General features: G+C 42.5%; 1 long non-coding RNA gene across 4 annotated transcripts in view; it reads right to left on the bottom strand.

Annotated features, from left to right (window-relative positions):
- Nucleotides 1–27,212, bottom strand: part of LOC129493147 (uncharacterized) — a 31,702-nt gene continuing 4,490 nt past the window's right edge. The window contains exons 2-3 of one of the 4 annotated variants that reach the window (XR_008661051.2): nucleotides 19,956–20,428; nucleotides 1–3,581 (exon numbers count right to left, since the gene is read on the bottom strand). This is a non-coding gene — a long non-coding RNA (uncharacterized lncRNA). Of the gene's footprint in view, nucleotides 3,582–15,260; nucleotides 20,429–27,212 lie in introns of those variants that run through there. The other 3 variants (XR_008661052.2, XR_010120994.1, XR_010120996.1) reach the window with 3 other exon arrangements.

Raw genomic sequence — 27,212 nt, 5'->3', positions numbered from 1 at the left:
TCAATATAAAGAAAATCAACTTCATGTCTATATTCCAACAACAAACTAATAGAAAATGTTTTAATTATATCATTTACAGAAGGATCAAAACTATCAAAAATCTAGGAATAAATCTAATGAAATATATGCAAAACCTCTCCACTGAAAACTACAAAATATTATTCAGATGAAGAAAAGTAAAATAAATGAAAAGGCATACCATGTTAATAAACTAAGAATATTCAGTATTGGAAAGATGTCATTTATCCCTAAATTTATCTGTAGTTTCCATGCAATCCAATCAAAATGACTGTAGGTTTTTATTTGGATATGTTTATGAAGAAATTGAGAAACTGTTTCTAAAGTTTATATAGACATGCAAAGGACCAAGAATAGCTAGGACAATCTTAAAAGAAGAACAAAATTAAAAGATTTACATTATCGGATGTCAAGACTTACAGTAAAACTGCAATCACTTAGTATAATATTGTTGCAAGGAGGACAAATAGACCAATGGAATAGAAAGACGTTCAGGGGAAAAAAACCCACACATATTTAGTCACTTATGACAAATACAAAATTTCTTTGCAATGAAGAAAGAGTTGCCTTTGCAATAAATGGAGAGTCAATCAGATTTCAATAATGAAAAAATTGATTACATTGATTCCTACCTTAAACAATACACAAAAATCAATTCCAAATGGATTTTATATATAAATGTGAATATAGAATTTTAGTATATGTGCTGCCGAGGCGAGCACTAAATGTGAATATAGAAAAGCTCCCTTTTTGGAGTAGGCAAAGATTACTAAAACAAAATACAAGCACTAAGAATAATAAAGAAAAAGGTAGTTAAATTGAATGTTAAAATTAGGAACTTCTATTCATAAAAGACACTGTCAAGAGAGTGAAAAAGCAAGCCACAGAGTGGTACAGCATATTTACAATACCTAGAGTTGATAAAGGATTTGAATCTAGAATTCAATAGTAGTTAGCTGTTGCTACGTAACAAATTACCCCCAAAACAGTGATCTCATAATCTTGGTGGGTCAGGAATCTCGGTACAACTTAGCTGGGTGCTTCTGGCACAAGATCTCTCATGAGGTTGTAGTTAAGCTGACAGCTATAGGGCAGTGGGTTCATCTGAAGACCTAAGCGAGGGATCCACTTTCAAGCTTCCTCATGTAGTTGTAGGCAGACCTTGGTCCCTTGTCACATGGGTCTCTTCGCAGGGCTGCCTCATGACATGGCAGCTGATTTCCCTCAGGTCAAGCAACCTGAGATAGAATGAGCACCCAAGCCACAGTCTTTTTATAATTTAACCTTGAAAGTGACATCTCATTACTTCTGCCACATTCTATTCATTAGAAGTGAATCAGTAAATCCCGTGCACACTCATAGGTAAGGGATTGCAGATGCAATAAATACCAGGAAGCAGGGTAATTGGTGGGCCATCAGAGGCAGCCTACTAAAGAATTTATAAAGAACTTTTAAAAGTCTTGATCTAGGTAGGAGTTAATATGGGTGTGTTTACTGTGTGAAAATTAATCTATTCAGATGTGATTTGGGTGCTTTTCTGAACATAGGCTATGTATCTGTGGAAAGTTGACTTAACATTTTTGATGAAAAACTCTAGGCAGAATTCTAAAGATTCTTATCTCCTGGTTATTAATTAAAGCTCTAATCTAGGCATAACTATGAGTGGATTTTGCAGATATAATTAAAGTCCCAGTTGACTATAAAAGTATCCAAGTGAGCATAACTCAATCGGGGAGCCCTTTAAAAGCAGATAATTTTTCACCTATAATTCCAGTGCTTTGGGAGGCCAAGGCAGGAGGATTGCTTGAGGCCAGAAGTTCGAGACCAGCATGGGCAAAATAGTGAGACCCTGTCTCTATTAAAAAAAAAATTAAATGATTTAACATATGTAACAGATCAGACATTGTTATTATTAAACTTCAAATTGGAGCCTACAATATTCCCTCATCATTCAGAGGAGGTTTAACTCCTTTGGGGTTTTGGAAAGTGCCCTCACAGTGTTCCACTAGCCCAGAGGCTGGGGTAAGGAGTGCCTCCAACCTTCTAGATTGGGGGCCAGGGCACACTGCTTTTGACTTGTGTTAAAGCCACTTGCCACATGTTGCTATTGGACACTTGAAATGTGGCTAGTCCAAATTAAGATGTGCTGTAAGTGGAAAAAAGTCACTGGATTTTAAAGACAGTATGAAAGGAAGAATGTATAACAATAGTTCAATCATTTTTTACATTGATTATAGGTTGAAATAATATTCTGGACATATCAGGTTAAATAAAAAACATGACTAAAATTAATTTCACCTGTCCCTTTTTGCAGTTTCTAATGTGGGTACTAGAAAATTTAAAATTACCTATGTGGCTCACATTGTATTTCAACTGGACGGTGCTGCTTTGGACAGTCTTTCTCAATGCCAGCAGTCAGAGTGGTCCTTTAAAGATACAATTCAGATCGTGTCACCACTCTGCTCAAAACCCTCCAGTAATATCGGATCTCACTCAAAAGTAGGTCAATATCCAGATCAAAGTCTACCAGTTCCTGTGTGATCAGCCTCCACCTCACCCCCTCTCTCTCAGGTTCAGTGTAAATCAAGTTCCAAATTTTGCAAAACCTGAAGTTTACATTATGGGAGAAAGGAAGGGGAGATGAACGTGGGTTCTTTCTAAGAAAAAGTACAAATTATGAATTTATTTATTTATTTAGAGATAGAGTCTGGCTCTGTCCCCCAGGCTGGAGTGCAGTGGCGCGATCTTGGCTCACTGCAGCCTCTGCCTCGTGGGTTCAAGCGATTCTCCTGCCTCAGCCTCCAGAGTAGCTGGGATTACAGGCTGGGTAATTTTTGTATTTTTAGTGGAGACGAGGTTTCACCATGTTGGTCAGGCTGGTCTTGAACTCCTGACCTCAGGTGATCCGCCTGCATCGGCCTCCGAAGGTGTTTGGATTACAGGCCTGAGTCACCGCACCCGGCCAAATTATGAGTTTAGAATTAGGTACTGTGATGGTTAGTACTAGGTGTCCACTTGAATGGACTGAGGGATGCCTGGATGGCTGGGGAAGCATTGTTCCTGGATATGTCTGTGAGGGTGTTGCCAGCGAAGATTGACATTTGAGTCCCTGGACTGGGAGAGGAAGACCCACCCTCAGTGTGGGTGGGCACCATCCAATCAACTGCCAGAGCAGCTGGAACAAATCTGGCAGAAAAGGGGAAGAAACAGCTTCCTGGGTCCTCTCCGGTGCTCTCTTTTCCTCTGCAGGATGCTTGCTTCCTGTCCTCCTGCCCGTGGACATCAGACTCCAGGTTCTTCGGCCTTTGGACTCTGGGACCTGCACCGGCAGCCTCCTGGAGGCTCTCGGGCCATCGGCTTCAGCCTGAGGGCTGCACTGTCGGCTTTCCTGGTTTTGAAGCTTTCAAACTTGGACTGAGCCATGCTCCTGGCTTCTCTCTTTCTCCAGCTTGCAGACAGCCAGTCATGGGACTTCGCTTTATAATCCTGTGAGCCAATTCTCCCCGATAAACTCCTTTATATATACACACATATATCCTATTGGTTCTGTCCCTGTGGAGAACCTAATACAGGTTTTGGTATCAGGAGTGGTTCTAGAGGAACATAATTTTAAGCATAAATTTCCTTTGTCGGTTTTGGGGTTTCTGGAGTTGGATATCTAATCTGATTAGACCCAAATGCTAAAGACTCTATTTCTAATAGTATGAATAGCACTAATAGTCCTTGGCTTGAACTGTTTAGAAGTACGCAAAATAAATGCATTTGATATTCCTGATTCCCTGTTCCTAAGAGGCAAGGAGTTTAGTGACTCTATACATGATACCTTTGAACATTTGTGGAGAACCAAGGAATAAAATGAAGTTGGTTGGTTGCTCCTAAGTTCATTGGGCAAAGTGATGAAGGAAAAGGATGAGCTGAGGGATTCTATTTCCTGGTTCTAGATACAAATACATAGCCAAAAAGTTTCCCAGCGTGCCCTGAGTAAGAGTCTTCTCTTCTGTGGACAAAGAGTTGAAATTGCTGAAAATCAGACACAAGCTCTTATGCAAGTGGCTGACCTGCAATGGAAGGTTCATGCTCAGCCTCACCAAGTGTCTACTGTCAAAGGGAGGGCTTTGATTGGGAAAGAATGGGACCCTGTAAGTTGGGATGGGAATACGGGGGATTCTGATGAAGCTGGGGACACCTGAACTCCTAAATTCTGAAGAGCCTTTTTTTGCCAGAGGAAATGGCCTCCCTACCCCCAGTAGTGGCAACATGCTTTTACCCATGCACTCCAGTTCCAGCCTTTCCATCTTTGAGATTAACCCTGCATTGCCCGGGGAAACAGTGATGTCCTCCTTTGAGGCAGCTGCCAGGAAAGACAATGATGGTTCTCCTCAGGACCCATCCCCACCACCTGTCTTTGCCTCTGGACTCTAACTGGACTCCAGTTCCTACAGGCCCCTAGAGGTGAGGTTCAGGGTATGACTTATGAAAAGGCAAGCTATGCTCCAAATACTAATCAGACTTTTGGGGGGCTACTGGATGCTGGCTCCAACTACTCAAGTTTTCTAATTTACACGAGCAGAAATCCAGGGAACAGGTATGGGATGGATATTAAGAGTGTGAGATAATGCAGCCAATATCATACTGAATGGGCAAAAACTGGAAGCATTCCCTTTGAAAACTGGCACAAGACAGGGATGCCCTCTCTCACCACTCCTATTCAACATAGTGTTGGAAGTTCTGGCCATGGCACTCAGGCAGGAGAAAGCAATAAAGGGTATTCAATTAGGAAAAGAGGAAGTCAAATTGTCCCTGTTTGCAAATGACATGATGGTATATTTAGAAAACCCAATTGTCTTAGCCCAAAATCTCCTTAAGCTGATAAGCAACTTCAGCAAAGTCTCAGGATACAAAATCAATGTGCAAAAATCACAAGCATTCCTATACACCGAAAACAGACAGAGAGCCAAATCATGAGTGAACTCCCATTCACAATTGCTTCAAAGGAATGAAATACCTAGGAATAAAATACCTAGGAATCCAACTTATAAGGGATGGGAAGGACCTCTTCAAGGAGAACTACAAACCACTGCTCAACGAAATAAAAGAGGACACAGACAAATGGAAGAACATTCCATGCTCATGGATAGGAAGAATCAATATCGTGAAAATGGCCATACTGCCCAAGGTAATTTATAGATTCAGTGCCATCCCCATCAAGCTACCCATGACTTTCTCCACAGAATTGGAAAAAACTACTTTAAAGTTCATATGGAACCAAAAAAGAGCCTACATTGCCAAGACAATCCTAAGCAAAAAGAACAAAGCTGGAGGCGTCATGCCATCTGACTTCAAACTATACTGCAAGACTACAGTAACCAAAACAGCATGGTGCTGGTACCAAAACAGAGATACAGACCAATGGAACAGAACAGTGCCCTCAGAAATAATACAACACATCTACAACTATCTGATCTTTGACACACCTGACAAAAACAAGAAATGGAGAAAGGATTCCCTATTTAATAAATGGTGCTGGGAAAACTGGCTAGCTGTATGTAGAAAGCTGAAACTGGATCCCTTCCTTACACCTTATACAAAAATTAATTCAAGATGGATTAAAGACTTAAATTTTAGACCTAAAACCATAAAAACCCTAGAAGAAAACCTAGGCAATACCATTCAGGATATAGGCATGGGCAAGGACTTCATGACTAAAACACCAAGAGCAATGGCAACAAAAGCCAAAATTGACAAATGTGATCTAATTAAACTAAAGAGCTTCTTCACAGCAAAAGAAACTACCATCAGAGTGAACAGGCAACCTACAGAATGGGAGAAAATTTTTGCAATCTACACATCTGACAAAGGGCTAATATCCAGAATCTACAAAGAATTTAAACACATTTAGAAGAAAAAATCAAACAACCCCATCGAAAAGTGGGTGAAGGACATGAACAGACGCTTCTGAAAAGAAGACATTTATGCAGCCAACAGACACATGAAAAAATGCTCATCATCACTGGCCATCAGAGAAATGCAAATCAAAACCACAATGAGATACCATCTCACACCAGTTAGAATGGCCACCATTAAAAAGTCAGGAAACAACAGGTGCTGGAGAGGATGTGGAGAAATAGGAACACTTTACACTGTTGGTGGGACTATAAACTAGTTCAACCATTGTGGAAGACAGTGTGGCGATTCCTCAAGGATCTAGAACTAGAAATACCATTTAACCCAGCCATCCCATTACTGGGTATATACCCAAAGGATTATAAGTCTTGCTGCTATAAAGACACATGCACACGTATGTTTATTGCAGCACTATTCACAGTAGCAAAGACTTGGAACCAACCCAAATGTCCATCAGCGATAGACTGGATAAAGAAAATATGGCACATATACACCTTCTAATACTATGCAGCCATAAAAAAGGATGAATTCATGTCCTTTGTAGAGACATGGATGAAGCTGGAAACCATCATTCTGAGCAAACTATCGCAAGGACAGAAAACCAAACACCATGTGTTCTGACTCATAGGTGGGAATTGAACAATGAGAACACTTGGACACAAGATGGGGAACATCACACACTGGGTCCTGTCATGGGGTGAGGGGAGGGGGGAGGGATAGCATTAGGAGATATATCAAATGTAAATGATGAGTTAATGGGTGCAGCACACCAACATGACACATGTATACATATGTAACAAACCTGCATGTTATGCACATGTACCCTAGAACTTAAAGTACAAAAAAAAAAAAAAAAAGAGCGTAGGATAATGGAGGAAGGACCATAAAGTTGGATCAGGATGAACTCATTACTATGGGTCCACTAAACAGAGATTCTGCATTTAATAATTGCAGCTCAGGGAGTTAAAAAAGGGTTCTAATAGTTTATTTGCTTGGTTAGCTGAAACATGGGTCGAAAGATGGCCCACTGTGAGCGAGCTGGAAATGCCTGATCTCCCTTGGTTTAATGTAGAGGAAGGATCCAAAGGCTTAGGGAGATTGGAATGTTAGAGTGGATTTGGATTTGTCAGTGAGGACCTACTCATCCCAACTGGGAGGATCCAGAAGACACACCTTTCACCAGTTCCTTGTGAAATAGATTTGTGAAGGGAGCACCAGCATCCTTGAAGAGCTCTTTGATTGCTCTTCTCTGTATGTCAGATCTTACAGTGGGAACCACAGCCACTCAATTGAAAAACTTAAATGCAGTGGGAATAATTGGATCCCGAGGTGGCAGAGGCAAAGTGGCGGCACTCAACCGTCAAAGGCAAGGTGGGCATAGTTAGTAATGGACAGCAGAGGCAAAACAGCAATCAGAATAGTCTGAAACCTGTAGAGCTCTAGCATTGGCTAATTTATCATGGTTTTCCTAGAAGTGAAATCAACAGGAAGCCTCCTATATTCTTACTTGATCTGTATAAGCAGAAAACTTCCAGGTCAAGTGAACAAAAGTCCAATTTGAATTATAAAAACAGAGAATCATGGTCCTTCAATCAGTTTCCAGACTTGAGCTAGTTTATAGACCCAGAACCCCTTGAATGAAAGGGAGGCCAGGTCCACTTGAGGAAGGACCCCACTATACTACTGAAAATTTATACTGTTAATCTTTCTCCTAACCTTCCTCAAGGACACCTCTGGCCTTTTAGCAGGGTGACTGTGCTCTGAAGAAATAAATAATCAGACTTTTGGGGGGCTACTGGATACTGGTTCTGAACTGTCATTGATTCTAGGGGAGCCAAAATATCACTGTGGGGCTGGGCGTGGTGGCTCACACTTGTAATCCCAGTACTTTGGGAGGCCGAGGTAGGCGGATCACTTGAGTTCAGGAGATCAACACCTGCCTTACCAAAATGGTGAAACCCCATCTCTACTAAAAACACAAAAAATTAGCTGGGCCTAGTGGCATGCACCTGTAGTTCCAGCTACTTGGGAGGCTGAAGCAGGAGAATCACTTGAACCCGGGAGGTGGAGGTTGCAGTCAGCTGAGATTTTACCACTGCACTCCAGCCTGGGCGACAAACAAGATTCCATCTCAAAAAAAAAAAAAAAATCATTGTGGCCCTCCAATTAGACTAGGGGCTTATAGGTGTCAGATAATTAATGGAGTTTTATCTCAGGTCTGACTTATAGCAAGTCCAGTGAGTCCCTGAATCTATCCTATGGTCATTTCTCCAGTGCTAGAATGCGTAATTGGAATAGATATTCTTAGTAGCTGGCAGAATTCCCAAATTGGTTCCCTGGCCTGTGGGGTGAGGGCTATTACAGTGGGAAAGGCCAAATGGAAGCCATTAAGGATGCCTCTACCTAGGAAAATAGTTAATTAAGGACTTGAAACATGCAGGGTAGTGATTCCCACACATCCCCATTCAGGTCTCCTATTTGGCCTGTGCAGAAGATGTGGATCTTGGAGAATGACAGTGGATTATCATTAGCTTAACCAAGTGGCGACTCCATTTGCAGCTGTTATAGTAAATGTGGTTTCATTGCTTGAGCAAATTAATACATCCTCTGGTGCCTGGTATGCAACTATTGATCTGGCAAATGCCCTTTTCTCCATTGCTGCCCATAAGGCCCACCAGAAGCAATGTGCCTTCACTGTCTTACCTCAGGGGTATATTGACTTTCCAGCTGTATGTCATAATCTTGTTCACAGAGGCCTTGATTGCTCTTCCCTTCTACAAGATATCACACCAGTTCATTACATTGATGACATTATGCTGATTGGACCTAGTGAGTGAGAAGTAGCAACCACTCTGGCCTTATTTGGTGAGACATTTGCATATCAGGGGTGAGAAATCTGACTAAAATTCAGGGGCCTTCTGCCTCAGTGAAATTTCTAGGAGTCCAGTGGCGTGGGGCCTGTTGAGATATTCCTTCTAAGGTGAAGGATAAATTGTTGCATCTGGCCTCTCCTACAACTATGAAAGAGGTGCAACACCTAGTGAGCTTATTTGGATTTTCGAGGCAACACATTCCTCATTTGGGCGTGTTACTCTGGCCCATTTATTGAGTGACACAAAAGGCTGCTAGTTTTGAGTGGAACTACTACCTAATGGTAGGCTGATTACATTGAACTACTTCCATCGTGGAAGGGGCAGCAGTTTATCCTTGGGACAGATAGTTATTTCTGATATGGATTTGACTTTCCTGCATGGAATTCTTCTACCAAGACTACCATCTGTGGGCTCACAGAATGCCTTATCCACTGCCATGGTATTCCACATAGCATTGCTTCTGACGAAGGAACTCACTTCCCAGCCAAAGAAGTACAGCAGTGGGCTCATGCTCATGGAATTCACTGGTCTTACCATATTCCCTATCATCCTGAAGCAGCTGGCTTGATAGAATGGTGGAATGGCCTTTTGAAGTTACAATTACAATGCCAGCTAGGTGACAATACTTTATAGGACTGAAGTCTTCTCCAGAAGGCTGTATATGCTCTGAATCAGTGTCTAGTATACGGTACTGTTTCTCCCATAGCCAGGATTCACAGGTCCAAGAATCAAGGAGTGGAAGTGGAAGTGGCACCACTCACCATCACCCCTAGTGACCACTAGCAAAATGTTTGCTTCTTGTTCCAGTGGCATTATGTTTTGCCTCCTAGAGTTCTTAGTTCCAGAGGGAGAAATGCTGCCACCAGGAGACACAATACAAAAGTAGCTTGAGGAGCTACTTTAGGCTCCTCAAGCTTCCGAGTCAACAGGTTAGGAAGTGAGTTACAGTGTTGCCTGGGGTGATTTACCCAGACTGTCAAGGTGAAATCAGACTACTACTCCACAATGGAGGAAAGGAAGAATGTCTGTAATTTAGGAGATCCCTCAGGGTGTCTCTTAGTATCACCCTGCCCTGTAATTAAGGTCAGTGGAAAACTACAGCAACTCAATCCAGGCAGGACTACAAATGGCCCAGACTTCAGAAATGAAGGTTTGGGTCACGCCACCAGGTAAAAAAACCACAACCGGCTGAGGTGCTTCCAAATAGCAAAGGGAATACAGAATGGGTAGTAGAAGAAGGTAGTTATGGTTAGGGACAAGCTGCCCCAGGGACCCCCCTCCCCCCACCCACCCTGCCCCGCAATGCAGCTGACCCTTACCCTGAATACTCTGCAGCTGCATTCCTGAACCCTTATCTAGGCACCACAGCAAGGTCACCAGACTTGCTGAGCAAACCCTGATTATAGCCCCCCGGGCGGCACTGGAGAGGTCAGGAGAAACCTAAGTTACACCCTCTTGTAAATTCCTATTTTCACAAGATAATATATTGTAAGCTGGTCACGAGATGATATGTGGTAAAGTTAACCGACAATCCCAGAGTCTCTCTCCCCCATATAAACCCCTCATTTTGTAAGCTCAGGGCTGCCTCCTCTGACTGTGGTGGAACAGTCTGGCAGGTTAATAAACTTCCTTGCCTGACCTTGGGTCTCTCTCTCTCTCTCTCTCTCTCTCTCGTCCTTTATTTCAGCTAACCTTACAGTTATCAATACCAGCTACCACTACATGACCCATTTCAGAAACGAGGACTGTAATTGTCATGAGTATTCTCTCCTTATTTTGTTAATAATACATTTGTGCATATATACACTTGTATTAAGCAGATATCTTTGTTTTATGTCTTTTCTTGTTCCTTTATGATGTAACGTAAGATTTACTGATGTCACATCAGCATTTAAGTGTTGTTAATTTTATGTAATAGTATTTAAGTTAAGGATTAGTGCATTTTCAATTGTACAAAGGATAGTTACATTATGTTGGGTAGAATTATGACCTTATTGTCTTTATTTGGAGATAAGTATGATTTAAGAAGGTGTGTGTGAGTGCCAAGTTGACAAGGGGTGGACTTGTTATGGTTAATAGAGATGTCAACCTGATTGGATTGAGGGATGCCTACATGACTGGGGAAGCATTGTTTCTGGTTGTGTCTGTGAGGGTGTTGCCAGAGGAGATTGACATTTCAGTTGTTGGACTGGGACTCAGTGTGGGTGGGCACCATCCAATCAGCTGCCAACAGAGGCTGGAACGAAGCAGGCAGAAGAAGGGGGACAAAGCAGCTTGCTGAGTCTTCTTGCTCTCTCTCTTCATGTGCTGGATGCTTGCTTACTCTCCTCCTGTCCTTGGACATCAGACTCCAGGTTCTTCAGCCTTTGACGTCTGGGACCCCCCACCAGTGGCCTCCTGGGGGCTCTCGGGCCTTCAGCCTTAGACTAAGGCCTGCATTATTGGCTTCCCTGCTTTTGAGGCTTTTGGACTTGGACTGAGCCACACTCCCAGCTTCTCTCTTTTTCCAGCTTGCAGACGGCTTATTGTGGGACCTCACCTTGCTATCATGTGAGCCAATTCTCCCTGATAAACTCCCTTTTATATATACATATATCCTGTTGGCTCTATCCCTCTGGAGAACCCTAACACAGGTTCAGAATTGAATGTGAATTTAGAATGAGAAAATAAATCACAACAATTTATTGGATTCTTGGAAATTCTGGTCCCTTTCTTCTGATCTCTCTTTAGGCAAATTATCAGACATGTTTACACAGAATACCTCCAGATTGCAGCCTGGTTCCCCTTACCCCATCTAGAATTCTCCACAACCCCAACAACAGCTGCCCAGGCTAAGGGGAGCCTTGAAGCTCTGACCTCACTGCCTTTGACCTCCCCTCTCTTTCTGCCTCCTTACTACTCTTGTTTGCACCATGCCGGTGCCCATTGTACAGCTTTTCCACTTGCTCTTTCCTGTGCTTGAAATGTTCCATCCCCAGCTGTCCACAGAGCTCACCTTCTCATCTTCAGGTGCCTGCTCAAATGTCACCTCATCAAAGCAACCTACCCTGTTCTCCCTGTAAAAAGCAGCAAGCCCCTTCTGCACTTTCTATTCTCTTTACCGTGCTTTAATTAGTCTCATAACACTACCAGCTGACATATTCTGTGTTTGCACATTTGTTTGTTAATTATCAGTCTCCCTCCTTTAGAATGGAAATTCAGGAGGATAGGGACTGTTTTGTCTCCTGTAAGTACACCTGGCACCTAAAACTAGGCCTGGCCCTTGATAAGACACTTAAAAACTACTGGTTGAATGAATATAAGTTGAATAACAAGGAAGCCTTATTATTTTTCAATATGGAATCAACTCTTTAAGGAAATAATTCACTCCACATTCCCAGCCCATATCCTCAATTATCAGTTACTTCGATTACCTACTGGTGTGTGACAGCTACTATTTTGGCTACCTGGCATGCTTCCACATCATTCTTACCCTAATCCCACACTCCGCTTATCTCCAGGGATAAGCACACACTCTAGGTATGGCCAAGTGGTGTGCTCCAGATGATTGGTCAGAAATGAGCTCACCTCCTAAGCTTGGCCAATCCATGACTTCCTCAAGATCATTCTCACTGGAGTTAGGGAAGAGGAAGTAGCCCCTTGATATGTGTCACATTATTGAGCTAGAAGGCTGTGAATTAAGGGTTCTGAGGGATGTGTTTTTCCCTAGCAGAGAAAGAGATGGCTTGAAAGTCCCAGCAGCAAGGAGCCCTGGGTCAAGTTTCTGGAGCTCCTCTGCTTACTGCAGCTCTTCCTGCAGTTCCAGGATGCTGGAACCTAGGAGTTTCCCAGCATCCTTCCAAGTTCCTTTTCTGCTTTAACAAATACCAGCTGAGCTCCTGTTACTCACGATTAAAACTCCTCACTAATATGCACCAGGCACCAGCCTGTTCACTGAGGATGTAGTGATGACCTGGACACTATCCTTGCCCTCAAGGAACTTACAACCTTCAGGGAGAAAGCAGAAGGGAAGATGGCAATGGCAATGCAGTCTGAACACATGTACTGGATATGGGACTTGCTGGAATTCAGAGATCTGACATGTGTCATGACATTGATCAGCTACTTTAAGTTCTTGTGATAATTCTATGTTCAAAGCAACCTAAGGATCTAAAATAATATTGTTGGTCATCAAATCAATATATATACTAACTGAGCACCTACTGTATGCAAGGGTTACCATAAGTGCTATGATACAGACTTGTAGAGCATTCTAACTGGGGTAGGTTGCCCTTTTAAAAAATAATAAATACATGGTATGTATGAAATGAAGTCATAGGACATTCTATTTCTTCGTATCTGTGTCTTTCTTTTTTTAATTCTTTTTTTTTTGAGATGGGGTGTTGCTCTATCGCCCCAGCTGGTGTGCAGAGGCATGGTCATAGCACATTGCAGCCTCCAACTCCTGGACTCAAGCGATCCTCCTGCCTCAGCCTCTCAAGCAGCTTGGACTACAGGTGTGCACCACCATGCCCAGCTAATTTTTTTAAGTAGTGATGAGGTCTTGCTATGTTGCCCAGGCTGGTCTTGAAATCCTGGGCTCCAGCCATCCTCCCACCTCAGCCTCCCAAAATGCTGGGATTACAGACATGAGTGAGTCACTGTGCCTGGCCCTATCTGTGGCTTTCTAAAGGAGCAGTTTAGCATATGGTTGGGAGTGTGAGCTTTGGAATCCCAATTGTGTTACTAGCCAGGTGATCTTGGGCAAAGTCACTTTATCTCTGTGAGACTCAGTGTCTTCCTGTAGACTGGATAATATAACTATTTATTTTACAGGGTTGTTAGGAAGATTAAATGAGTCCATTTGAGTAAAGCAGTTAGAATAGTGCCTGACACATAGTAAATCCTCAATAAATGTTACCTAACAACACTATGTCTAAATCATATAAATTATAAAATTCCTCAAAAGCAGGAGCCTTGCATTATTTGTAGCTCTGCTAACATATACAGACCACTCAAGATTTTTCTAGTTGCTCAGCTCAGCAGTATTAATATATTAGCAGATGTAGCATTGTCTTGCTTGCTGGTTTCTCCATCTGCTCTAAATTTAGTACTAAATAAAGATAGTTGTGGGGGTAGAGGAGGTTTTAAAGATCTCTGGTCCAAATCCATTAGGTTTTTTGTTTTGTTTGAAAGCTGTAATCCAGAGACAGTTTGGAAGCATATGCTAAAGATCATTTTTAGGCATGTTTTGCAGAAATGTATAGCATCTATTTACATTATTATGTGTTTCCATACTTTGAACTGTCAACCCTTTGCATATAGTAGTATCCTAACTGATGTTCCAAATTTGCTACTATGCTATACATGGGCTTGCATAATTCCTAATTCATAGCATATGGATATTAAATAAATTAGCTTATGAGAAGCAATTCACTTTTTTCCATCTTGGTAAGTAGAATAGTCACAATCCAATAAAGATAAATAAAGATGCCTAGGACTAAGGCATCATAATTACACCTTATATTTGTATAGTGCAAAATAACACCTTACATTTGTATACCTTATTTAATTCTTACAACCACTCAGTGAGGTAAGCAGGCATGGAAGTATCGTGAATTCCATTTTACAGATGAAGATATTAGAACCTAGAGGTTTTAACTGACTTGCCTAAGTTTACTACATGGTAACAAATGGCAGAGCCAAGATCATACTTGGGTTTCTTGACTGCTAGCCCAGTGCTCTTTTTACTTTATTGGTAGAGAAAAGTGTTAGGAATTTTTATTTTCTTCCACCAATATTTACAGCCTGACTCTACAAAGAACCTTACCAATGGTAGTCTGTTGTGAGCCTTTGGCAAAGCATGGGTCTCATATGCTTAATCCCAATTTGTAAATGTTATAGAGCCACCCCCTGGCAAGGAGGATTTCTATCAGGCAAATGTTGCAGATAACAGTATTTAGCTGCATCTGCTAGAGCTGACACACTTTGGAATTGAAAGACAAGAAAGAATCATCAATGAAGTAACACAAATAATGGGAGAGAATCTTCCAGTCAACACTCAATCTCCTTGCTCCTTAAATTTCAAGCTAAAGATGCCTATAAAACTCCATATAATATAACCACAGAAGATATTTTGTAGGTAGCACTTTGCACAAAAGCAATCATAGGAGTTTTACGGTTTGTTTTTATTGGAAGAGAGCCACCGCTCCAGAATTTCTTGTCATTGAATAGATGGGACAGAGCGGGAGTTAGAAGCAGAAAAGAGAATCAGCCTGAACATAGAGATGCTGGGGACTATGTGGTTGGGGTAGAAAATGTTTATACCGTAAGGAGTTAGTGTGAGTGGTGGAGACAGTGACTAAAATTTCTACACAATTACTATATAAATTTTTTTTTAGTGTATACATTCTGATCAGACTAGTGTAAACTGGCATAGACAAACATGAAGCAGTTGATGTTGGACACAGAAATGGGAGAAAAGAAAGCCAGACAATGTAAAAAATTTATTCCCCTCCCACTCCAGATAACATCCCAGTGTGAGAGTTAGGAGTCCATATATTTCAAGAGACTGAAAACCAATTCAATGAGCTTGAAAAATAATAAGATGTATTGATTCTCATAGGTCAAAAAAACAGGGATGGTACCAGCATCAAATGCAATTGGATCTGAGGCTCAAAGGAGAGTAGGGTTTTCTCTCTCTCTCCTTCTGGCTTTCTACTCTGCTTTCTTGTTTATTATCTTCTTTCCTACTGCAAATGAGCTTCCTCGATGTAGTCAGAGAAGCTGACTGCCAGGAGTGGCAGGCCAATACTCCATGCTGGGGTACCACTGTTAAACCAAATCCCAGCACAAAGAAAGAACACGTTTCTCTGATGGCTTCCATGTATAATGTCTTAGAGAAGGATTGTGATTGGTCAGTGTGGACCACGTCTGCCTGTGAACCAGTCTCAAGCTCTAGAGCAATGGAGTGCCAGGACTGACCAATCCTTGGTTATGTCTCCACACTTGTAGCCAAAGCAGATGAAGTCCATCACCAGAAAAGTGGTAAAGAATTTGGCTGAGCTATCCCAGTTCACTACAGCAACAGTTCCCAAATTGACCTGAAGATAAACATCCCCTGGACCCTTGTTAAAAAACAGATTCTTTGGCTCCCAGCTTAGACCTCCATAATAAGAATTTATATAGGAGAAGGATGGTAATTTGTATATTTAGCAAGTACCTCAGGTGTATTAGTTTCCTATTGCCACTGTAACAAATTACCACAAATTTAGTGGCTTAAAACAACATGGATTTATTATTGTCCTGGAGGTCAGAAACCCAAAATTGGTTTCACTAGGCTAAAGTCAAGGTGTTGATAGGAGGTTTCTTCTGGAGGCTCTGAGGGGAGAATCCATTTCTTTGCCTTTTTCAGCTTCTGGTGGCTGCCTGTGTCCCGTTCCACCATCTTTGAAGAGCATCACTCCAGTTACTGCTTCTATAATCACATCACCTTCTCCTCAAACTTTGACTCCTTCTGTGCTCCTTTTATAAGGACCATTGGACATTGGGTCCACTTGGATAATCCAGCATTATCTCCAAGTTCAAGATCTTAACTCAGTCACATCTGCAAACTCCCTTTGCCATATGCTATATGGTTTGGACGTGTCCCTCAAATTTCGTGTGTTGAAAACTAAATCCCCAAATTCATACCTTGATGCTATTTGGAGGCAGAGATTTGGGGAGGTAATTAGTATTAGGTGACGTCATCAGGATGGGGCTCCTATGATGGGACTGGTGGCTTTATAAGAAGAGGAAGAGAGACTTGAGTTTGCATGCCTGTGGTCTTTTGCCATGTGATGCCCTTCACCATGAAAACCCTCATCAGAAGTTGAGCAGATGCCGGTGCCATGCTCTTGGACTTTCCAGACTTCAGAAGTGTGAGAAATAAATTTCTTTTATTTATAAATTATCCAGCCTCAGGTATTCTGTTATAGCAACAGAAAACAGTCAAAAACACTATTCAAGGTAACATTCACATGTTCCAAGGTTTAGGGCATGGACATAGTGGGGCCATTATTCAGCCTACTGCACCAGGTAATTATTATTATTATTATTATTTTTGAGACGGAGTTTTGCTCTTGTTGCCCAGGCTGGAGTGCAGTGGCGCCATCTTGGCTCACCGCAACCTCTGCCTCCCGGGGTTCAAGTGATTCTCCTGCTTCAGCCTTCCGAGTAGCTGGGATTACAGGCATGCGCCACCATGCCCGGCTAATTTTGTGTGTTTAGTAGAGATGGGGTTTCTCTATGTTGGTCAGGCTGGTCTCGAACTCCCAACCTCAGGTGATCCACCCACCTCTGCCTCCCAAAGTGCTGGGATTACAGGCGTGAGCCACTGCGCCTGGCCTGCACCAGGTAATTATTATCAGGTAAATTTGAGAAACACTGATAAAGGAGTTAAAAAGAAATTACTTAGGCAGATTGTGAAGGTAAGGAAGTCCTTGGTAAGGTTTTTCTTTTAATGAAAAGCAGCCCCCAAATCATTTTCTTTTCTAACAAAGAGCAGCCTGTAAAATCGAGCTGCAGGCATAGACAAGCAAGCTGGAAGCTTGCATGGGTGAATGCTGGCAGTTGTGCCAATAGGAAAAGGCTACCTGGCACTAGGCATGATTAAAATGGTAGCTGCATATTTCCTTCTCTTTGCTAGCCATGTGTACAGTAAGAAGCAGACAAGATGGCACTGGCCAAGTGGAAAGCCCATTTGCATAATAAGATTGGGGTGGGGCAACCAGCCGTCTCCTTGTGCTACGTAAACATCACACCTGGTCGAACCAATCTGTGGGCCCTTCATAAATCAGACACCACCTCCTCAAGCCTGCCTATAAAATCTGCTGCAGTCTGCTGCAGGCCAGCTTTTCCCCTACAGACAACGCCTCTCTCTCTCACAAAAAAGAGCTGCTCTCCTTTCTCTTTCTTTTGCCTATTAAACCTCTGCTTCCAAACTCACTCCTTGTTTGTCCGTGTCCTTAATCTTCTTAGCACGAGACAATGAACCCCAGGTGTTTACCCCAGACAGTGATGCTGCTTCAGCACCACAGGAATGGTTAGTTAACACCACAAATGCAACATAAATATTCCAAACTATAAATATTATATAAGCATAACTAATCACTTAACTGCATATAATATATAGATGCCCCAACTGGGTGGCCCAACCACCATGTTTTTGAATGTGTCAGTAACTCATTTCATTTTTATTGTTGAGTAGTGTTCCATTGCTATGGTTTTGAATGTCCCCCCAAAACTCATGTTGAAATTTAATTGTCATTGTGATGGCATTAAGCGGTAAGGTTATGATGAAGCACAAAGGCCATCACCAGATGCTGCTGCTATACTCTTAGTCTCCCCAGCATCCAGAACCGTGAACCAAATAAATTTCTATTGTTTATAAAGTGCCCAGTCTCAGGTATTCTGCTATAGCAACACAGAATGGACTAAAACATCCACTGAATGAATTTACCACAATCTGTTCATCCATTCACCTATGGATGGACATTTGGATTGTTTCCAGTTTTTTCTGGGCCAGGTGTGGTGGCTCACACCTGTAATCCCAGCACTGTGGGAGGCTGAGGCAGGCGGATCACTTGAGGTCAGGAGTTTGAGACCAGCCTAGACAACATGGCGAAACCCCATCTCTACTGAAAATACAAAAAATTAGCTGGATGTGCTCGCTTGAACCCAGGAGGCAGAGGTTGCAATAAGCCAAGATCGTGCCACTGTACTCCAGCCTGGGTGATAGAGTGAGACTCTGTCCCAAAAAAAAAAAAAAAAAAAAAAAGAATATTTATGGAGCCTCTTCCACACATATTCTCTCTCCCATCTCACCTCCTACTTCACTCCTCTCTTATCCTGCCCTAACTGTGTTGACCTTACTTCTGTTATGTGAATACACTGAGCTTACTTCTGCTTCAGGATCTTTACATCAGCTCTCTCCAGATTTTTGCATAGCTCTCTCCATCATTCAGGTCCCTACACAAATGTCACCCTCTCAGAGAACCTCTCCTGATTGCCCTATCTAAAATAGTGCTCCACCTCCTCCCCCAATCTAATCAATCTCTATGGTCTTTTTTAAAGTAAAATTGCAATTATCACTTTAATATTATCTGTTTGGCCACATGTTCATCTTATGTATATCACCCACTAGAATGTAAGTTTTTTTTCATTTCTAACTTTTAAGTTCCTGGGTACATGTGCAGCATGTGCATGTTTGTTACATAGGTAAACATGTGCCATGGTGATTTGCTGCACAGATCATCCCGTCGCCCAGTTATTAAGCCCAGCATCCATTAGCTATTCTTCCTGATCCTCTCCTTCCCCTCATCCCGTCTCATCTGACAGGCCCCAGTGCGTGTGGTTCCATGTATCCATGTGTTCTCATCACTTATCTCCCACTTATAAGTGAGAACATGCGGTATTTGGTTTCCTGTTCCTGCATTTGTTTGCTAAGGATAATGACCTCCAGTTCCATCCACGTCCCTGCAAAGGACATTATCTTGTTCCTTTTTATGACTGCATAGAATTCCATGGTGTATATATACCACATTTTCTTTATCCAGTCTATTACTGGTGGGCATTTAGGTTGATTCCATGTCTTTGCTATTGTGAATAGTGCAGCAATGAACATACGCATGTGTCTTTATAAAGAATGTATTTAATAAGTTCTTTAAGCGGCTGGGCACAGTAGCTCATGCCTGTAATCCCAGCACTTTGGGAGGCCAAGGTGGGCGGATCATGAGGTCGGGAGATTGAGACCATCCTGGCCAACATGGTGAAACCCCGTCTCTACTAAAAATACAAAAATTAGCTGGGTGTGGTGGCACATGCCTGTAATCCCACCTACTTGGGAGGCTGAGGCAGGAGAATCGCTTGAACCAGGAAGTCAGTCAGAGGTTGCAGTGAGCCGAGATCGTGCCGCTGCACTCCACCCTTGTGACAGAGCAAGACTTTGTCTCAAAAACAAAAAAAAACAAAAAAAAAGGAATGTATTTAATAAGTTCTTTAAGGACCAGGAAATTTGTCTCATACTATATCTCCATCTAGAGCAGTGCCTGGCAAACAGTAGAAACTCAATAAATTTTTGTTGGATGAGAATTTTCATTTAAATCTTAGGAAAAGAAAAATTTGAACAAGTGTTATACCTACTTTTATAGCTGAAGCAACTGAAGGTGAGACAGGTTCAGTAACTTGCCAGGAGGGCACAGAGATAGAGCCAGGATTTGAATGCTTGTCCATTTGACTTCAAAGCTCATCCATTATCTTAGCCTCTATCTACCGTCTCATAATGAAGTGGAATGTATACACACAAGACTACAAAATCAAGTGCCAGTGGAGTGGCTTGAGGTTCCACTCCATGAGATCAGCAGAGAGATGGAGATGAGTTCAGCGGAGGAGATGGAGTCATCAGTAGGAGGGGAGTTGGCCTCATGCATGAGATTTGTAAAGATGGAGGCAGGAGGGAGGGCAAACCTTGGGTCTAGGCCTGCGATTGTCCACCGTGGCTTTGTCCTTGGCTGAAGAAGCCAGTTCCCATCTTCTCCTGGGAGAGCAGAGAGGATGGAGGGCCAGCTGTAGGGTCAGGACTGTGTAAGCCGCATTCCTGGGCCTTTGTGTCAAACCTACCAACAAAGAACACTTTCTGAGGAGCTTTTGTGGACTGTGGTTAGACCTGCAGTCAGGACCCGCATTCTAACTAACCAGTGTAGCCTCTGGCAAGTGCAGAGCCACTTTGCAGCTCCCTGGCAATGGAGATGATCTGTGTACTGGGGAAGGCAGCTGGGCCCAGATGGGCTTTTGAAACACAGCATTTTTCTTAAAGATGAGGGATGTTATTGTTGAACCCAGTAGGAGGTGACCTGGGAACCACCCTCCCTGAAAAGGAGGAGGGAGGGAAACACCTATGGCCAGGGTTATGTGGTGCTATTTCCTTCCTGATTAAAGATGTAGATGCCTTAGTACCCGAGCCCTGGAGGAGGCTCCCTCAACCCGAGAAAGCGCTGTGCTCCAGCTCATCCTGGGAGCCAGCTCCCCTGGGTGGTACAGCACAGAGGGAAGGAAGGGGGTGGCAGTTCAAGGGCAGCAGCTGGGAGAAGCACATCAGAAGTGCCAGGGAAGCGAAAGTCAGCCAGAGAAAGGAAAGGGGAAGAAGGAAAAGCAGAGAGGCAGCAGCAGCTCTGGGAGAAAGGGACAGCAGACATTAGAGGGGCGAGTGTTCCGGGAGCCTCAGAGCAGTGATGGATTTTCCATCTTTCCTTGGAGGAGGGGCTGGGTCTTGGAATCCCCTCCCTTCTCTGCCCCTTACACACAGTTTGTCCTGAAGAGCAGACATGAGGTCTGTGCTCACCCAAGTGCTCACAGTCTCCTTCTCTCTTCAATACCCATCTGATGGGCCTAATTCTTACCTCAAAAAAGTAACTCTTGATTATTCTTAAAAGTTTTAAAAAAAATAGTAACTGTGATTTTGGTCTAAGCTAAAGTTAATTATTTTTCCTCAAGGTTGTCTCCCAAGAAAAATGCTTAAAGAGGCCGGGCGCAGTGGCTCATGCCTGTAATCCCAGCACTGTGGGAGGCTGAGGTGGGCGGATCACCTGAGGTCAGGAGTTCTTCAAGACCAGCCTGGCCAACATGGTGATACCCCATCTCTACTAAAAAATACAAAAATTAGCCGGGTGTGGTGGTGAGCACCTGTAATCCCAGGTACTCAAGAGGCTGAGGCAGGAGAATTGTTTGAACCTGGGAGGTGGAGGTTGCTGTGAGCCGAGATCGGGCCATTGCACTCCAGGCTGAGTGACAGAGGGAGACTCCCTCTCAAAAAATAAATAAATAAATAAGAAAAACGCTTAAAGACTATGGAAAGAATTTGGTGTTGTTTAGGTAGATTGTTTTCCTCCTCAGAGTTGAAAGTAACACAGACATTCATTAAATTTTACCACTGAAATGACACCACAGCACTGTCGCCCAGGCTGGAGTGCAGTGGTGCAATCTCAGCTCAGTGCAACCTCCACCTCCCTGGCACAAGCGATTCTCCTGCCTCCGCCTTCTGAGTAGCTGGGATTACAGGTGCATACCATCATGCCTGGCTAATTTTTGTATTTTAGCAGAGATGAGGTTTTGCCACGTTGGCCAGGCTAGTCTCAAACTCTTGACCTCAAATGGTTTGCCTCGGCCTCCCAAAGTGCTGGGATTACAGGCGCGAGCCACCGTGCCTGGCAGGTTTTTGATGAACTTGTCATTTCCACCACTCCCTGCTTGTGATGTTCTCTCTTGTACCTGTGACACTGAGGAAAACTGTTAGATGCCAAGTTCACCTGAGGGACTAAAATCTGTCTAGATGTAAGTCTGATCTGGCGTCTACTGGGGGAAGGGAAAGACTGGATAAACTCTGTTTCAGTTCATATCCATTGCCATTCAATTCTGCATTCTAAGATATGGCACCCAGTAGGCTCACTCTACATGTTTATTCAATGGAAACGATGTCTGAAAATTTAACTTTTATCAAAAAGCATTTTAGGTGGGTAGAATCATGACTGTGAACTGTCTCCTAAATTTAGTGTTCCATTATTCGCCTCCCCAGTACATTTTAGATTTAGGTCCTACACAGTTCTAAACCCTGGAGTCTAGGGCTTTGCCTCTGGAACCAGCAGTATTGGCCTCATTTGAGAGCTTATTAGAAATGGACAGTCTTCAGCCCACCCTCAAATCCAAGGAATTATGGTGGTGCTTGCTAAAATCTGCTTTTTAAACATAAAATTTTCCTAAAGTTCACCATTTTAACCATTTCAAATGGTTAAATATACTAAGTGTCTCTTAGTATATTTACAATGTTGTACAACTCTCAGCACTATCCAATTCCACATTTCCATCACCTCATGAAGAAACCTTATACCTCCCAATTCCCCTGACAACCACTGATCTGTTAATCTACCTCTGTTTCTGTGGATTTGCATATACATAAAATGAAATACTACTAAGCAATAAAAAGGAACTAACTACTGATACACAGTAACATTCTGGATCTCAAAAACAACACACTGAGTGAAAGAACCCAAATACAAAAGACTGCATATGGAAATACTCCATTTACGTGAAATTCTAGAAGAAACAAAGCCTTAGGAACAGACAGCATGGCAGTGGTTGCCTGGGGACAGGAACATACGGTTGGGAGGTGGCACTGACTGCAAAGGGGCATAAGGGAACTTTCTGGAGGGATAGAGGTGTTCTAATACTTGATTGGTAGTGGTGGTTACACATTGCATATATTTGCCCAAATGCGTCAAATTGTCCACTGCATCAAGTTTATAATACGTAAATTGTACCTTAATAAGATTATAAAAAAAGAAGAAAAAAACCCAAGCATATCTGGTCCTGAATGGAGTTCAATTCATCAGCACGGCTTCCTTCGTTGTCTGGCCCCAGATCCATCTTCCCAGCCTCATCTCTCGCCTCTCTGACACTTGCCGTGGGCAAGCTCAGTGTTGGGTACTCGGAGAACATGGGGGAAGGAGAACCTCTATCTTCAGGGAACTCACAGCCTAGTCTGGGAGCAGAAAGAAAGGGCAGCCAACTCTGACACAGCAGGGCACCATTCCTAGAGGACCACTGAGTCCTAAAGGACAGGAACAAGAATATTCCAGACACAGCCTGGATTCCGGTCATTTTGAATCTCAAGTTTGAATCAAGTTTCAATCTAATATTTTGAATAGGTAATACATTTCTGTGGCTGTATACTTTAAGCCAAAGAGATGAGAGAGTTTATTTTATTGCTTTTAGGAATGTGGGAATCACTTGTAATGTTTAGGTTAATCGATGTCAAGTAATTTTCAGGAGCAACTGGAATTATTTTAAAAATCACTGGGTTAAACTGGGTGCAGTTGTGCATGTCTGTAGTCCCCAGCTACTCAGGAGGCTGAGGCAGAAGGATCACTTGAACGCAGGAATCTGAGTCCAGCCAAGGCAACACAGCAAGACCCCATCTCTAAAAAACAAAACCAAACCAAACCCAAAACATTGGGTTGACACTAAAATATCATGATGCTAACTTGTGCCAGGAGGTCCTTTGCTTGAGGGAAGAGCACTCTGTCTCCATCCCTAGGATGAAAAGATTAAACTTCCATATTCTCCTCACCCTTAGAAAGCTCCTATTCATAGGAGGTAAAACCATTAAATAAAACAAAAGGAAAATAAACCTTTCAAGTCTTTGCCTGCCCCTATCAGAGATCTATGTAGAACTGGCAGTAGCTTGGCTCCCTTTGAGTGCTTTGGAACTATGGTCTTCAAGATTTCTTGCTTGCTTTTCTCCTAAAAGAAATTTGAAAAACTGTGTTTTTTTCTTTCTTCCTTCCTTTCTTTCCTTTTTCTTTCTTTCTCTCTCCTTCCTTCCTTCTCTTTCTTTTTTTTTAAAATAAGAGATAGGGTCTCATTCTGTCACTTAGGCTAGAGTGCAGTGGCATGATCACGGCCCACTGCAGCCTCAAACTCCTGGGCTCAAGCAATCCTCTCACCTCAGCCTCCTGAGTAGCTGGGATTACAGGCATGAGCCATCACGCCTCGCTAAAACTGTTTCTTCTTGTACTTTTAAAGGTCATATCTAAAATGTTTCATCACAAGTTTAAATAATAGTAAGGTTTGTTATTTCTGGCGTAAGTATTGGCATTTTAAAATAAGATAGTTACATCATTCTTTAAATGTATCCAAGGAAATTTAAGATCATAATGCATCTATCATCCATTTAAAAAATACATGAACAAGCTTTTTTTTAAAATAAATTTTACATCACTCTTTTTTTCTTATCTTGTATTTCCATTCCACTTACCCCTCAATATTTTAATATAGTATTTTAAGCTGGAGAGTCTTTTATTGATCAACCTATCATATTTCTCTACAAAAAAAATTTTTTAAAAAAATTCTTGACTGAGTCTGATAAGCTTAAAAAGCTCATTTTGAATGTATAATTTTAATATCTAATTGATCTAAACAACATAAAATATTACATATTTTGGTATCTATTAAAATTAAAGGATATTTTTGCTGAATGAAAGAGAATTGGGTCAAACCTAGTCCTAGTTTTCACTTCTATGGATAGAAGCACAAACACCTTGTTCATTCATTCAACAAATATTTATTGAGCACCTCCTACGTGTGAATAGCTACTCTAGGTACTTGGGATACACTGGTAAACACTACAGATAAATCCTTGCCCTCATGGAGCTTACATTCTAGTGGGGGGTAATAGGCAATAAACAATAAACACAACACATAAGCAAATCATATAGTATGTCAGAAGTGCTATAGCAAAAGAGAAAGCAGGGTAAAGGGGCTTTGGGTGTACTGTGACAGTTAAGAATGGGCTGTAATTTTTAAAAGGTCAAGATAGGCTTCAATGAGGTAACTTCTGACCAAAGGAGGTGAGAGAGTTGGCAATGCATATATCTGGGGGAAACATGTACAAGGCAGAGGGCACAGCCAGTGCAGAGGCCCTAACTTGGGAGCATGGCTGGCATCTTCTAGGGACAAGAAAAGAGGTCGGGAAGGTTAGAACATATTGGAGAATGACTGATAGAAGATGAGATTAGAGAAGTAATGCTCAGGGGTGGAGTGGTGATGCTGATCTTATAGAACCCTTTAGACTATTGTAAGGATGTAGATTTTTACTCTAAATGAAATGAGGATCATTTAATGCAGGGATTTAAGCAGAGAGATGTCTGACTTTTTTTTTTTTTTTGAGATGGAGTCTCTCTCTGTCACCCAGGCTGGAGTGCAGTGGCGCGATCTCCACTCACTGTAAGCTCCGCCTCCTGGGTTGACGCCATTCTCCTGACTCAGTCTCCCGAGTAGCTGGGACTACAGGCACCCGCCACCAGGCCCGGCTATTTTTTTTGTATTTTTTAGTAGAGACGGGGTTTCACCGTGTTAGCCAGGATGGTCTCAATCTCCTGACCTCGTGATCCGCCCGCCTCAGCCTCCCAAAGTGCTGGGATTATAGGCGTGAGCCACTATGCCCGGCCCTGACTTATGTTTTAAAAGGATCACTCTAGCTATTATGTTGGGAAGAGGCAAGCATGAGGACAGGGAGAGCTTTTAAAAGATGAATCCAAAGATGAGATGATGGTGGCTCAGACCAGGGAGTAGCAGTGGAGGTGGTTAGGGATGCTCTGTGGATTAGACATGGGTGTGAGAAAACGAGGGGAATCCAGAATTGCTGGACAGCACTAAGGATTTACTTGAGGTTCATGGTGATGAAATTAAAGTGAAACTACTCAGGGTTTTTGGTCTGAGCAACTTGAACAATAGAGTTATCAAATGAGATTGGAAAGCTAGTGGGTTCAACAGGTTTGAGGGAGAATATTGCTCAGTTTATGACATGTTTGAGGTATCAGAATCTGGAGTTCAGGTAAGAGATCTGAGCTAGAGATATAAATATGAGTTGTCATCATATATGATAATATCATATATCTTAGATGGTACAGAAAGTCAGGAGACTGGATGAGATTAAGGAAATGAATATAGATTTAAAAGAATTCAAGGGGCCAGGTGCGGTGGCTCATGCCTGTAATCCCAGCCCTTTGAGAGGCTGACGCAGGCAGATCACTTGAGGTCAGGAGTTCAAGACCAGCCTGGCCAACAAAGCGAAACTCTGTCTCTACTAAAAATACAAAAACTAGCCGGGTATGGTGGTGGGCACCTGTAATCCCAGCTACCTGGGAGGCTGAGGCAGGGAGAATTGCTTGAATCTGGGAGGCAGAGGTTGCAGTGAGCCGAGATCATGCAACTGCACTCCAGCCTGGGTGACAGAGAGAGACTCTGTCTGAAAAAAAGAAAGCGTTCAAGGAATAAGCCCCAGTTAAGGGGTCTGACAGAAGAGATGGAACCCAGCAAAGAAGACAGGGAAGGAGGAACCACGAATGAAGGAGGAAAACCAAGAGGATGTGGTTAAAAAAAGAGAATCAAGTGATGAGCTGCGTCAGCTGTTACAGATAAGATGAGAACTGAGACTCATCAATCAGGATGAGAACTGAGACTAGATCATTGGGTTTAGCCAATGTGAAGTTCATTGTTGGCCTTCACAAGAGTAGTTTTGATACAGTAGTAAGGATGAAAGCAGGAATGGAGTTTAAGAGAGGATGGGAGACCTAACACTTAGCTGATGACCTAAAATACGCCACACGTGTACCTCGCATGTAATGATTCTACTACATATGTATGGAGTCTTAACATACGTATCATGCTTGACATGTTTTTGAACTTTGTATAAATGGTATTGTATGGGATGTATTCTGCTGTTGCAGAATGGGAGAAGAACTGGAGACAAAGTATAGAAAACTCTTAGAAGTTTTGTTGTAAAGGGAGTAGAGAAATGGGTGATAGCTGACAGTAGAAATAGGTCAAAGAGAAGAATCTGTAGGA

Source organism: Symphalangus syndactylus, chromosome 1 (genome assembly GCF_028878055.3).
Source record: "Symphalangus syndactylus isolate Jambi chromosome 1, NHGRI_mSymSyn1-v2.1_pri, whole genome shotgun sequence".
Taxonomy (NCBI): Eukaryota; Metazoa; Chordata; class Mammalia; order Primates; family Hylobatidae; genus Symphalangus; species Symphalangus syndactylus.
The sequence above is the reverse complement of the archived record's forward strand: the minus strand, read 5'-3'. Positions and strand labels throughout refer to the sequence as shown.